Here is a 16,103-nt window from a genome sequence, read left to right on the forward strand (position 1 = left end):
TGGTCATATACTGCCGACGCCGAGGATTGCGGGGCCTACCTCGGTCCAGGTGTTTGAGGCCTACTATGCCTCCTCCTCCTCCCACCCCTCCTCCACCTCCTCCTCCGAACGACCATCCGTGGGCATGGCGCCATCAGTCGGTAGCTCTAGGCACAGCAGCAGTGCCGTCGCTAAGCGACAGCAGGCGGTGCTCAAACTGCTGAGCCTAGGCGATAAAAGGCACACCGCCCAAGAACTATTACAGGGCATCACGGCGCAGACTGATCTGTGGCTGGCACCGCTGAACCTGAAGCCAGGCATGGTTGTGTGTGACAACGGCCGTAACCTGGTGGCGGCTCTGCAACTCGGCAGACTGACACATGTGCCATGCCTGGCCCATGTGTTAAATCTAATAGTTCAGCGTTTCCTCAAGACATACCCCAATCTGTCTGATTTGCTCACGAAGGTGCGCCGCATCTGTGCGCATTTCAGGAAGTCCAGCACAGATGCTGCCACTCTCAGGGCAGCGCAGCGCCGCCTCCAACTGCCCGCTCACCGACTGTTGTGCGACGTGCCCACGAGGTGGAATTCAACACTGACCATGTTATCCAGAGTTTACCAGCAGCGCCGAGCCATTGTAGACTGCCAGATGTCAACTTCCACCAGAACTGGTAGTCAGGTCAGTCAGCTTCCTCAAGTCTACAATGAGGAGTGGACGTGGATGTCTGATATCTGTCAGGTGCTGAGTAACTTTGAGGAGTCAACACAGATGGTCAGTGGCGATGCCGCCATCATCAGCCTCACCATCCCGCTGCTTGGCCTGTTGAAAAACTCTCTGGTCAGCATGAAGTCGGAAGCTTTGCGCTCCTCACAAGAGACAGGGGAAGAAGATTCCCTTGTTGATAGCCAAAGCACCCTTAGGTCTGTTTCTCAGCGCATATCGGAGGAGGTGGAGGTGGAGGAGGATGAGGAGGAAGAGGAGGAGAATGTTGGCGAGACACAAGAGGGGACCATTGTTGAGTCCTACACTGTTGAGCGTGTATGGGCAGAAGAAGAGGAGTTGGAGGAGTTGGAGGAGGAGGAAATGGACAGTCAGGCCAGTGAGGGGAGTGAATTCTTACGCGTTGGTACTCTGGCGCATATGGCAGATTTCATGCTAGGCTGCCTATCCCGTGACCCTCGCGTTCAAAGAATTTATTCCAGCACCGATTACTGGGTGTTCACTCTCCTGGACCCACGGTACAAGCAAAATCTTTCCACTCTCATCCCTGGAGAGGAAAGGAGTGTGAGAATGCATGAATACCAGCAGGCCCTGGTGCACAAGCTGAAACAGTATTTCCCTTCTGACAGCGCTAGCGGCAGAGTGCGTAGTTCTGCGGGACAAGTAGCGAGGGAGAGTAGGCGAGCAGGCAGCTTGTCCAGCACTGGCAAGGGTACGCTTTACAAGGCTTTTGCCAGCTTTATGTCACCCCAGCAAGACACTGTCACCTGTCCCCAGTCTCGGCAGAGTAGGGCTGATCTTTACAGAAAGATGGTGAGGGAGTACGTAGCTGACCATACCATCGTCCTAAATGATCACACAGCTCCCTACAACTACTGGGTTTCAAAGCTGGACATGTGGCACGAACTGGCGCTCTACGCCTTGGAGGTTCTTGCCTGCCCTGCCGCTAGCGTCTTGTCAGAGCGGGTTTTCAGTGCAGCTGGTGGCATCATCACCGATAAGCGTACACGCCTGTCGACTGACAGCGCTGACAGGCTGACGCTTATCAAGATGAATAAAGCATGGATTTCTCCTAATTTCAAATCTCCAGCAGGTGAAGGAAGCTCAACCTGAATAATTTATCCACTCCTCCTCCTCCTCATTTTCCTCCTTCTCCTCCTCTTTCTACAGTAAAGCAGAGGAAACTGGCTGTTTTTTGACAGGGCCCACTGGCTCTAGGTATAGTACTTTATGCATTTAATTTTTCTGGAGGGCCACCGACACGGTCCTCTGTTTTAAACAATTTTTGGGAGTGCCACATACAGGCACTCAATCTATTCCATTTTTCTGGAGGGCCACCTACCTGCTCCTCTGGTTTGAAAAATTTTTTGGACTGCCACATACAGGCACTCAATCTATTCCATTTTTCTGGAGGGCCACCTACCTGCTCCTCTGGTTTGAAAAATTTTTTGGACTGCCACATACAGGCACTATCCAAATTGAATTGTCTCCATAGCAGCCTCCACACGTTGTCTCCATTGCTACCTCCAAAAGTCGTCCATATAGCTGCCTCCATACATCGTCCCTTTATCAAACGAGGTTTGTCAGGCCGAAATTTGGGTTGTTTTCATGGATTCCACATCAAAGTTGTTAACTTTGTCGCCACCCTGCTGTGTTATCCACAAAATACACTGGCAAACTTTTACCATTTACGGATATTATTTCAGCGCTTCTTGCGCATCTGTTTACATTCCCCTCACCCGCCATATCCTAAACTTATAAGAACGCTACTACACTTGATCTTATACAAAAGGTTCTTAGAAGTGCTGTTTGGGGAGTAGCCTAGAGACAGGGGCTTGGATTGGCGAAAGCTCGCCTAGCAGCGGAGCGCCAGCTCCATGCGCATCATGCGCTTCTTGCGCATCTGTTTACATTCCCCTCACCCGCCATATCCTAAACTTATAAGAACGCTACTACACTTGATCTTATACAAAAGGTTCTTAGAAGTGCTGTTTGGGGAGTAGCCTAGAGACAGGGGCTTGGATTGGCGAAAGCTCGCCTAGCAGCGGAGCGCCAGCTCCATGCGCATCATGCGCTTCTTGCGCATCTGTTTACATTCCCCTCACCCGCCATATCCTAAACTTATAAGAACGCTACTACACTTGATCTTATACAAAAGGTTCTTAGAAGTGCTGTTTGGGGAGTAGCCTAGAGACAGGGGCTTGGATTGGCGAAAGCTCGCCTAGCAGCGGAGCGCCAGCTCCATGCGCATCATGCGCTTCTTGCGCATCTGTTTACATTCCCCTCACCCGCCATATCCCAAACTTATAAGAACGCTACTACACTTAACTTGGTGCAGGCTGGGACCGAGTCTGACCCTGGGGCTGGTCATATACTGCCGACGCAGAGGATTGCGGGGCCTACCTCGGTCCAGGTCTCAAAGGCCTACTATACCTCCAAATCCTCCCACCCCTCCTCCACCTCCTCCTCCTCCGAATTACCATCCGTGGGCATGGCGCCATCAGTCGGTAGCTCTAGGCACAGCAGCAGTGCCGTTGCTAAGCGACAGCAGGCGGTGCTCAAACTGCTGAGCCTAGGTGATAAAAGGCACACCGCCCAAGAGCTATTGCAGGGCATTCCACATCAAACTTGTTAACTTTGTCGCCACCCTGCTGTGTAAGCCACAAAATATACTGGAAAACTTTTTTCATTTACGGATATTATTTCAGCGCTTCTTGCGCAGATGTTTACATTCCCCTCACCCGCCATATCCCAAACTTATAAGAACGCTACTACACTTGATCTTATCCGAAAGGTTCTTAGAAGTGCTGTTTGGGGAGTAGCCTAGAGACAGGGGCTTGGATTGGCGAAAGCTCGCCTGGCAGCGGAGCGCCAGCTCCATGCCAAGAACCAACTAACATAGTTTTAACTGCAGTACCTTTAATCTACTACTAGTTCACTGCCTCCATACATGGTCCCCTTATCAAACGAGCTGTGTCAGGCAGAATTTTGGATTGTTTTCATGGCTTCCATGTTAACTTTGTCGCCACCCTGCTGTGTAATCCACAAAATATACTGGCAAACTTTTATCATGTACCAATATTATTTGAGCGCTTCTTGCTCACCTTCTTTGGTTCCTCTCTGCTACCCATTGGTTTGAAGCCTGAGTCCATTTAGGGTATGTCGCCATGCCACTCTCTAGCCTTCCGCTGCTGCCGCTGCCTCTGCATGCCGTCCCCTATAGTGTCAGGGTCAATTATTGGATGTTTTAGATGCTATCTAGCTTCATTCTGTCACTCTGTCATGGCCATGCTGTTGCCCATAATTTTGGCATAATGGTGCGATTAAGCAGCCTCAGAGGCATCCATGCATGCTGCCCCTGCTGTTTCCTGTCCATTTCCGTGGTGTTTCCATCCTTTTCTGAGGTTCCCAGGTGTTTGGCCAAGCTTCCCTGTGCAGAGCCTTGGTCCCCTTGAAAAATGCTCGAGTCTCCCATTGACTTCAATGGGGCTCGTTACTCGAAACGAGCACTCGAGCATCGGGAAAAGTTAGTCTCGAATAACGAGTACCCGAGCATTTTAGTGCTCGCTCATCTCTAACAATAAGTCCTGGGCTACACTAACACTTTTTTTGATGCTAATGATTGTGACGGTGGTGGTCCCCCGGTCTCCATGGATGTATACTGACACTGTATGCTTAAACACTAGTTTTATCTATTTTTTTTTTTATAATGGATTGTTAAATAATACCAAATGTAAAGGGAAAGAAGTGATTGGGATTAAAGACTTTGGTTTTTGGTAGAATAGTTTTAAAAACTTCAAGAAGTGTTTTGTTTTCAACCTCCGGGCAAAAAAAAAGTTGAAATCTGTGACATTGTTTCTCCCCAGGGATACACTGGAGATTAAAATGAGAGAACAACACATAATTTCCTGAATGTCAAGGTCATTGTGTAGTCCTATGTGAATATATCCGAACATGAGTAAAATAGAAAGTTATTGGAGTTAATCTGGCACCTGGTGCTAATTTCCCAATTATCTGACACCCTATATAGCTGTCAGCCTAACTTTCCAGCTTTCACTGACTTTGCTAAAATAGTGTGCTGCTCCCTCTGGCAGAAGATTGTCCAGATGAAGGCTAAAGGGGTAACCCTATCAGAAGTTGGTTGTTCCAAGTCCGTAATTTCTAAAATATTGCATCTTTTCAACATCTCAAACTCATTTAAGTCCCTCAAATATAAGAGAGGACAGGATAATGTGGAGAAACTCCATGGGTAATTGTTTCAACACTGAAGCTGGAATTGCTCAACATTTCCGCACTGAACAGGGTCAGGATCTGTCTCATCATACACTGTTACATTGTTTAAAAGCATTTGGACTGAAAACCCACTCTAGTTAGTGAAAGATGGTGAAGGAAGGGTCATGGTTTGGGGAATGTTTTCTGCAGCAGAAGTTGGACCTGTCATACATCTACATGGCAGAGAGAATACAAGTGTGTATCAGAATCTTGTTCAACAACACATGGATCCTTCCTTGCATTGTTCATTTAGCCAACAATTTTCATACAGGACAATTCCATCTGTCACTCAGCAAAATGGGTGAAATGACCAGCACATGGTCCTGATACAAACCCAAATAAAAACCTGTTAAAATTCTTGATGACAGGGTTATGGCCAAGAAACAGTCACAGAACTGAGAAAGACACTGGAAGAAGAGTGGACCAAAATTCCACCAGAGCAGTGTAAGAGACTAGTCATGTCCTGTGGCCGCTGATGTGCTGAAGTCACTAAAAGCAAAGGCCTGAGTACTTCCTACTGTTGGTGATTGGTATAAGCCGAAGGTACCTAATTTTACCACAAAAAAACAATAAAATGTCCAGTAGTTTCCCATAATCAATAAAATATCTAAAAGTCTCCCCTCATGAATTAAATGTCCACAGCAGCCCCTCCAACTAATATAATGTTTACAGCATAGTGCCCACCTTAGTGTAATGTCTACAGCAGAATGCCCCTCTTAGTAATATCCACAGCAGAGTGCCCTTCTTAGTAATGTCCACAGCAGAGTGCCCGTCTTAGTGTAATGTCCACAGCAGAGTGCCCCTCTTAGTGTAATGTCCACAGCAGAGTGCCCCTCTTAGTGTAATGTCCACAGCAGAGTGCCCGTCTTAGTGTAATGTCTACAGCAGAGTGCCCCTCTTAGTAATGTCCACAGCAGAGTGCCCCCTTTAGTGTAATGTCTACGGCAGAGTGCCCGCCTTAGTGTAATGTCCACAGCAGAGTGCCCGCCTTAGTGTAATGTCCACAGCAGAGTGCCCTCCTTAGTGTAATGTCTACAGCAGAGTGCCCCTCTTAGTAATGTCCACAGCAGAGTGCCCCCCTTAATGTAATGTCTACGGCAGAGTTCCCACCTTAGTGTAATGTCCATAGCAGAGAGCCCCCCTTAGGGTAATGTCCAGAGCAGAGAGCCCCCCTTAGGGTATTGTCCACAGCAGAGTGCTACATAAAAAATAAAGTTAGTACTCACCCTCCGGCGCTGTCCCCCAGCATCCTCTTCTCCCGCAGCACCTCTTCTGGTTCCCGGCCAGGCCGGCAGATGCCCGTCTATGCAATCTGTCGGCACACAAACTATGACGTCAGCAGAGGGTGACACTGCCACGTCATAGTTTCTCTGCCGCCAGATCGTATAGACGGGCATCTGCCAGGCAAGAACCTGAAGAGGTGCTGCAGGGAGAAGAGGATGCTGGGGGACAGCGCCAGAGGGTGACTACTAACTTTATTTTTTTATATACTTAAGTATAAGCCAAGTGGGGCTTTTAATCAGCTTATACACAAGTATATACGGTACTTACAATCTGTCTCTGTGCTACAGTCATTGCTGTTCTCTAATTATGATAATCATGTTTTTTGCATAATAAACGTTTTATGTTGATATAATTTGGTAATTTTGTAAGACACTGTTCTAGTAGCATGGTATACCCCTTACAAAAAGTCCATCAAATGTTGATCAACGGAGATGAAATTATCGAGCGCTCATACACACTGTTCTCTCAGTTTGATCTTCAGTGTACAGTACTAGATGAATTCTTAGAGCAGTCTCTACACTCGTCAAGAAACCTGTGTGTGTTTTTATAATCATGGAGGTCAGTAAGCCGCATGCAGGAAGCGATCTGTGAATGCAGCTACTAAGTACTTCAGTGAATCGGCAGATAGCTCAAGACTGGAAAATAAATGCAGACATGGTGGTAAGAAGAGGGGGCGGGAGGGAGTGGATTTTGGTGGTTCTCTTAGTGACCGACATTGTCTGCATTTGTAGTATTTCCACATTACCCTCAAATGTTATAAACTTTCCAAAAACTTTCCAGTATGTACTTGAATCCTAAAGTTTATGTTACCCAAACTCTACAGTGCAGGCACCTTAACACAGAGTCTATTCTTACTCCAAAAAGAGTGCGTGTCAGGGCCCCTGCTACTGTACCAATAATATACACAAGTGTCAGCCTCAATAGTCACATATCAGCAGCCACTTTGCCACCAGCCATCTAGAAGATCTTGATTAGGAAGTTGGAAACTGGATATAACCTGGCTTAGGACATTAGTGCATTGGAAGCCCTGCAGCTGTCTTCTTTATGAAACTTCCCATGCAAAAGAATCCCCAAAATATCTCTTAGTGCTTCAGCTGGCCTTAGAGGGAGGGGAAAGTCCACTATCTGTCACCACAAAGCTTCGCCAGTGTATCATGCTGATTTTCTGACTACAATATCCACATTGATAGAAACAGCAATAGGATTTTATCATAAGCTGTAGGTAACTGAGACTATTAGCAATTACAATTACCAGTAGGAGTAATACATTACATGTTGTAACTCAGATCCCATGGTGACTACATCTACCACCCTAATATAAACCCATCTTTTCATATTCAGGCAGTCCCCTACTTAAGGACACCCGACTTACAGATGACCCCTAGTTACAGTTGGACCCCTCTGCCCCCTGTGATCTCTGGTGAAGCTCTGTGAATCCTTTATTATAGTCCCAGACTACAATGATCAGCTGTAAGGTGTCTGTAATGAAGCTTTATTGATAATCCTTGGTCCCATTACAGCGAAAAGTTTTGAAACTGATTGTCACTGGGGCAAAATTTTTTTTTTTGTCTGGATCTACAATTATAAAATATACAGTTTAGACTTACATACAAATTCAACTTAAGAACAAACCTATGAACCCTATCTTGTATGTAACCCGGGGACTAATTGTGCTTAATTTTTTCAATCATAGTTCATGGAAGAGGTGTAGTGTTAGTTTACTTTAGCCAGTTTTGCTACTTGAAGCCTAATCAGTGAAGCTCACAATCTAAAAGCAAGTGGGTCAATTTACTAGTTATGATTTTGGAATGTGAAAGAGAATTAAAAATATGCAATGGAAAACCACAACACAGGAAGGTCCTACTTACTGCTGAGAACTCCACAACGAAGGATAAAGACACATGTCAGTGGAGATATCATTGTGGGGGTCATCCCTAGCTTTATTTAAAATTATAGTATTATATGGAGAAACTTGACGGTTAGATTTTAACACCCCAAATGCCAACGCCCCGCCCGAGCACATCTTTGTAACTGTTAGGTGACTCAGCTTAAGGCTTTATGAACACGACGACCACACCGTGCATAATAGAAGTCAAAGGGTGCCTATGACAGTCAAGATTAGGCATAGCTTTAACCACCAACAAACGCAATAATTAGTAAAGAACAGCAAGTAAAATACTAAAACCAATCAAAAGCGGCTGGAGGGGTGGGGGGTGTGGGGTAATGGCTTGAATGTTGAACAGTCTAAAGAGGCCAATAGCATAAGCAGCAGACCACCTCATGACCACAAGTTGCGGACTCAAGCACAACTTTTCTCCACTTTAAATACGGAGCATGGCCAGTCCAGAACCCCCCAGTCTTATACTGCCCTAGGGTTACTTAAGACAGGCTTACTCACTTGGCTCCACTTAAAATACAATAAAGTCTAAAACTCTGTAGATAGAACAGGAAAAATTTTCCATCAGTGGAATCCCTCCAACACACACAGTAAAAGTAAGGGTCATTCACATGACATGACATTTTTTTCATCCTACTTTGCCTATATTTTTGGATAATTGAGCCGAGTGAAAAACTCCCAATACAGCACTTATTATGACTGTGACATCATACCTACAGTGACATCACATTGTTTATTATTTCTTTATTGTATTATACATGTGACATCATACCTATACCATGACATCACAGTGTTTTACCACATTATGCCTGTGACATTATATCTATAGTTTGATATCACATTGGGGGTCATTTATCTTTAGCCTTGAAATTTGAGCCTGTCTTTGTGCTTAATTTGGTACTTGAGCCTTTGGGTTTTTTGCAACATTTAAAAGTCGCAAGTTTTTGAGCAAACCGTTATCTTTTTTTCCTATGCTAGCAGGTGAGTGGAGGTTTTTTGTGTGCAAACATTTGCAACATCTTTGCAACCACTGCACAAAAAAAATCAGATTTCAAAGAAAAATCAGGCGCAACATTGGAAAACTTATTTGGAGTGGAGTTTACTGGGCAGATGGAAAAGTTGCAAAAAATCCAAATCCACCAATGCATCCAAAAAAGTCACAAAAAGCAGAAAAAATTAGAAAAGAATGTGCTAAATCCCTATATTGTATATTACCAATACATTGGTAATGGCCCTGTACTGTGATATTACAGTGTGCATTATAATCCAGGCTGTAACTAGGGATCAATCTAGTCTAGGGGGGACATTGATCAGGTCTTGTATGCCAGTTTTGTGACATTGTGATTATCTTCCCCTCTATGCCACCTCCACGCCAGCTAGGGTCCGGCCGGCAGCAGATTAGCCAGCCCGGGGAGCACCTGCCCTGCACCTGCACACTTGCTATTGCCTGTGACTGTTCACAGGTTGCCCGCAATGGCATAATTCAACAGTTGTATGCCAGTGCAGCCACCCCGCTGAATACATCAGGACCCTCTTGGGGCAGAGCCGGAGGGGCAGAGCCGGAGGGGCAGAGCCTTGTCACATCTCCACCCAGGAACCATCGTTTTCTGTAGATCTCTAACTGTATAATGGTAGTTGAGTTGCACATCTTCATACTGAATAGAGGAGAGAAGTAAATGAGCAGTGATGTAACTGATCTTTTCATCTTGGCGGGTTCAGCGTGCACTGACACAATGATCTGGATTAGTGTGATCAATTGCTTGATGCTGAAGCCCCCACAGTAACATTTGTACATTCCATTAGTAAAGAATTTGAAGCCGTTTGGGCAACTTTCCAACTACTGTACCTGAACGGCTGCTCCTCTGATCCCTAAAGTTTATTATTGCATGACATCACATGTGTGAGGAGGGGGCAGGGATTGGACTTTCTGTTACTTATAAGCCCCGTAGATCCAAATCTGGTATGAATTAAATATGACGAAAGCGCCATAATTATTCATGTCATCTTTTCATATCCTTTAGTGCAGCTTGTCCCTAACAAGCTATTTTTGAACTTCACAAGGTTTTGGCAATGGCGGAGTGGACAGAGTCCAGACGTTCCTTAAGAGTTGGCAGTGTTCCCAAGCAAGGAGATCCCTCCCCTCCCCTGATTCCACGGGAGACCCCTCTCCCCTTCTGCCTGTGGAGTCACGGATCAGGAATGCTATGATGTCACTGCATTACTTTACATCTTAATAATGTGAGGGGTTGCGTTTGGTTCTGGTGCTTAATAAGGATTCCATTAAGCCGCCCGTGCGTGGAGCTGTCAACACAATAGAAAGAGACAAAATAAAAACCCTGAATATTTTTAGATGCTTTTTTATTATATTATATTTGTATCTCATACCATGTACAGTTCAGCTCATCCTTAGATCCAGTATGAATGAGGTATAACACACTGGTATAACTGGGATAATAACAATCAGGATTATATAATGCACTGAAAATCGTATAACCCCTATTACATTAATAAAGAACCACTTTTATAAGGTAACAGTAGGAAACCTTGAAGGAATCCCAAAATATGCTACAATTATTGTAGTTATTTATATATCACCATATGTTTTTACTACACCAACAGAAGAATTTTTTGGAGATATTGATGACTTGGGTATGTTTTTTCCACACCTAATTAAATTTTAAAATCGAATGAAAACCTGTGGTTTAGCGCTTATTGACACATCCGTTATTTTCTCAGAATGCTATCCTTGATTTCCAAGGAGAGCATACTAAACCTTTATAGTCAGTCCGTTTTTTATCAATATTTTATCCGCATCCTTTTTCTTTGCATCTGCATGGCAGCATCCGTTTTTGTTCTTTCCACTAAAAATATAAAAACTGATGGTTTACATTAAAGGGGGTTTCTGGGTTTGACAAAAATGTAAAGCAGCACAGAGGGGTATAAAAACAATAAAAATCTTATACTCACCTCCCACTGGTGCATGCCTGATAAAGCGTTACTTTCCATGTGTATCAGGTGTGCGGAAGTAGTGCGGGATGGATGCCTTGACCTCTGTAAACGAACATGGGCAGGGCTGGGAGTGTCATGGGATAACAGGAGCGCTGAAGTAAACATAAGATTTTTTTATTGTTTTTATACAATGATGTCACAGTACAAGGATAATATACACAGTGATGTCACACACACACTGGGGGTCATTTACTAAGGGCCCGAATCACGTTTTTTCGTCGGGTTTCCCGAAATTTACCAAATTCCCTGGGTTTTTGGCACACACGATCGGGTTGTGGCACATCGGCGCCGGCATGCACACGACGGAAATCAGGGGCGTGGCTGTCAGAAAACCGACGGATTCAGAAAAACCGCAGAATTTTTTTTAAAAAAAATGTATCGCTTGACACGCGCTTACCTGCACCCAGCAACGGGCGGTGAACTCCAGTGAACTCCGACGGACTTCAGCGCAGCAGCGACACCTGCTGGACATCTGGCGCACTACCTTAGTGAGTCACCGGAAGAACCGAATCCTCGACGGAGAACCCGCTGCTGGATCGCGAATGGACCGGGTAAGTAAATCTGCCCCACTGTCTGAAAGATGCCTGAAACATGTCAGACAACATCAACATTTTTCATGGCTGTATTCTTATAGCGCTATCCGTTGCTCTGGATCAATAAAGCTTATACCATGCTGTATTGGACAAGTAAGGGCTGACCTATCCTTCTTCAAGTCGCCCATATAACAAGGGAGTGGGAGATTATCCCTATTGATCATGCACCTGGAGGTGAGCGGTTCAGTCTTTGTTGTATTTGATATCACAGTACAGAGTAACATAGTATATAGTAACACCTAGAAAACAATATGCAGATTTTCACAACAAAGAACAAATGAATAGCACAACAATAAGTACAAAGAGTTTATGCACAAAATGGCTGTATATGGAAACCATGATCATATTATAGATATACAGAACAATCTAATGAAGTTGCCTAGGTGTGGAGGGGCTCACAAAACTCCCTACCTTTGGGCACTCTGTGTACTTGTTGTGTTATTCATTTGTATTTGGTTGTGAATAGCTGCATATTGTTTTTTAGGCGTTACTATTTGATAGTAACTATCAACTATTTGTTACTAACTCTGTGCCCACTACAAGGCATGTTTAGTACAGATATTATACACAGCGATGTCAAAGTTAAGGTATAATGCACACAGTGATGTCACAGTTCAGGGATAATACACACAGTGATGTCACAACTAGTACTTAACTATTTCTAACCCAAAGAGGGGATTGAAATGGATTTCCACCACAATGTGCAATTTTTCAAAAAGTTGTAAATCCTAAAGACTTAGTTTGCTTTGATAAATCTGGTGCTAAGTGGAGTAGGTAGGCAAAAGTCACAGAAAATGCACAAATATGGTGCAAACAGTGACCGATTAATACTGTCATAGACCCTTAGTTGTATGAATATTATGGCCCCTACAAGTCTGGAATCACTTTCTACATACTAGGGCACATTTACTTACTCCTCAGTTGAAGTTCACCGAAAGTGCGTTGTCCAATGATAATGCACTTGCCGCGATTCACTAAGATTGTGCGTCCGGTATTATGAACAGAACAGGTTCAACAGAACTCACCATCTTTTTAGTGGTGCGTGTAAGTTCTTGGGCTTGCGAGACAATTTGAAAGTTAAATCCTGTGCTCAGTCCGAATCAGTCATGTCATTCGACGGCACAGCCCCCAATTTGTCACATGGAGGCCAGCACAGCTGCGACAGAAACCGATCGTGTGCGCCAAAATCCCGGTGCAGACACTTGCTAAATACTTGCCCTAGCCTTGTAATCCCCGAAAACGTGCACATTCCGACGAAAGTGTGCTCCACCACCCTTAGTAAATAAGCCACATTGTAGCTTGTAGGATGCGTTCCTTCTGTCTACATGCAATCTCTGGTTGCAGGATCTTTGGAGGACCTTCAAAGCCTCCTGTGTACATGTGTATTGAGAGCAGGCTCAGATGTACAAGAATTTCATGGGTGGAAAGTTATTCTCAGTATAAAATTTGGTGTGTGGTTTGAGAGGCCCCTTGGAAGGCCTGGACCTCCGGGCTACCGCCCCAACCGTCTATATTATAATCCACTACTGGGTGAAAATCATCTGATGTGACAGTTCTGTGGCAATCAAATGCCAGAAAACTGGCAAATCTAAAATTATACATTCCCCCAAAGAACACAGCATCAATTTTAAAGGTTGACATAGTCTATCACAGTACTGTACACGAATGTCAAAGTACAGGGATAATGAAAAGTTATGTCACTGTACACTCCTAATGTACATAGAGAAGAATTCCCATAAAAGTCAGACCCTTCAGACCTTATTACTACACTCCTGCAGATAAAACTCATATCATATAGTATAATTAGATTTACACTATATTCATATCTATATACATATTTATGTATTTTCCCTAGATCTAACTGTGAGGTATCATATCACTATATTTATATATATACACTCACCGGCCACTTTATTAGGTACACCTGTCCAACTGCTCGTTAACACTTAATTTCTAATCAGCCAATGACATGGTGGCAACTCAGTGCATTTAGGCATGTAGACATGGTCAAAACAATCTCCTGCAGTTCAAACCGAGCATCAGTATGGGGAAGAAAGGTGATTTGAGTGCCTTTGAACGTGGCATGGTTGTTGGTGCCAGAAGGGCTGGTCTGAGTATTTCAGAAACTGCTGATCTACTTGGATTTCTCGCACAACCATCTCTAGGGTTTACAGAGAATGGTCCGAAAAAGAAAAAACATCCAGTGAGCGGCAGTTCTGTGGGCGGAAATGCCTTGTTGATGCCAGAGGTCAGTGGAGAATGGGCAGACTGGTTCGAGCTGATAGAAAGGCAAGAGTGACTCAAATCGCCACCCGTTACAACCAAGGTAGGCAGAAGAGCATCTCTGAACGCACAGTACGTCGAACCTTGAGGCAGATGGGCTACAGCAGCAGAAGACCACACCGGGTGCCACTCCTTTCAGCTAAGAACAGGAAACTGAGGCTACAATTTGCACAATCTCATCGAAATTGGACAGTAGAAGTTTGGAAAAATGTTGCCTGGTCTGATGAGTCTCGATTTCTGCTGCGACATTCGGATGGTAGGGTCAGAATTTGGCGTCAACAACATGAAAGCATGGATCCATCCTGCCTTGTATCAACGGTTCAGGCTGGTGGTGGTGGTGTCATGGTGTGGGGAATATTTTCTTGGCACTCTTTGGGCCCCTTGGTACCAATTGAGCATCGTTGCAACGCCACAGCCTACCTGAGTATTGTTGCTGACCATGTCCATCCCTTTATGACCACAATGTACCCAACATCTGATGGCTACTTTCAGCAGGATAATGCGCCATGTCATAAAGCTGGAATCATCTCAGACTGGTTTCTTGAACATGACAATGAGTTCACTGTACTCAAATGGCCTCCACAGTCACCAGATCTCAATCCAATAGAGCATCTTTGGGATGTGGTGGAACGGGAGATTCGCATCATGGATGTGCAGCCGACAAATCTGCGGCAACTGTTACTAGCATGGTGTACCTAATAAAGTGGCCGGTGAGTGTATATATATATATATATATATATATATATATATATATATATATATATATATATATATATATATACACAGTACAGTGATACGAGGGGGTAACTATACACTCTCCATCAGAAGTTAACACATTGCAGGGACTTGGCACCTGTATTCTCGATAGAACATGTAGTTCGGGATGAGTAGAAGGAGATAGAACAGATTGTTGACTGTACCGGAAGATGACAGACCCTGCTGTACTTAATCTGTGATTCCAGGCAGGAAATATAAAAGATGATATAATGAAGAGAACAAACCAAAGCATCATAAATGTCTCGCTAACACAGCTACAAGTTTGGTTCGTCTATATGACTTCTCTATTGTGGTGAAGCTTTATATCCTCACTCACTCATGTATCATCCCTTCTACATTCTGGCAATTTGTTCTAATATTTCGCCTATCATGTGTTCATGTATCTTAGGCTCCTCCAATACGGCAAGTCTATAATAATTTTTTTCCAGGAATAGGAAACTGAATGGTTATCTATCTCTTTAAGTGAACCTCTTTGGGGACAACAGAGTTAAAGTCTCCGAATGATTCCTGGAGGGCTGATTCATGGTCTACTGAATTGTTCCTAATAAGTCAACGTTTAAACACTGTTCTTTCCAGATTGTTAAATGGAGCTGCGCTCCCCTAGAGATGTCACACAATTCCGGAATTCCAGAGGTGTGCAGTTAGATGAAGTGTAACTCCTCACATCTCCATCTTGCTTCTTCTAGATCACACATCCTTTATGTCTTAAAGGGAACCTGTCACCAGGAGACCCATTTTTAGCACTCCCCCAGTCCCCACAGAGCATAGAACATACACTGCCAAAGTGATTTTGTATAACAAATTGGTTTTACAGAAAAAAAGATATGTTATATTGTACCTTTCATTAGCATCTGCTGTGTGACTAGGCACATGGAGTAGCTGTTCCCCAAGGGTGGGGGGGGACTGCTCCTTTCCAGACCCTTCCATTTGGCAACTGCCTAGTCACACAGGAGATGCTAATGAAAGGTACAATATAACATCTTTTTTTCTGTAAAACCAATTTTTAATACAAAAACACTTTGGCAGTGTATGCACTATGCTCTGTGGGGACTGGGGGAGTGCTAAAAATGGGTCTCCTGGTGACAGGTTCCCTTTAAGCATAAAAGAGCATTTGTCCACACCACATTGTCCAAAATAGAACCAAAGGTAAACAGCACAGGATATAATAAAATGATATTGTATTTTTCTTTTGTAGTCTCCACGAGCTCCATGTCAACCCTACATCTCCTCCACCAACACTAGTGTGGTCTTTGAAGGGAACCTGTCACCACATTTTCATAAATACAGC

The sequence above is a fragment of the Engystomops pustulosus genome, chromosome 2, assembly GCF_040894005.1.
Source record: "Engystomops pustulosus chromosome 2, aEngPut4.maternal, whole genome shotgun sequence".
Taxonomy (NCBI): Eukaryota; Metazoa; Chordata; class Amphibia; order Anura; family Leptodactylidae; genus Engystomops; species Engystomops pustulosus.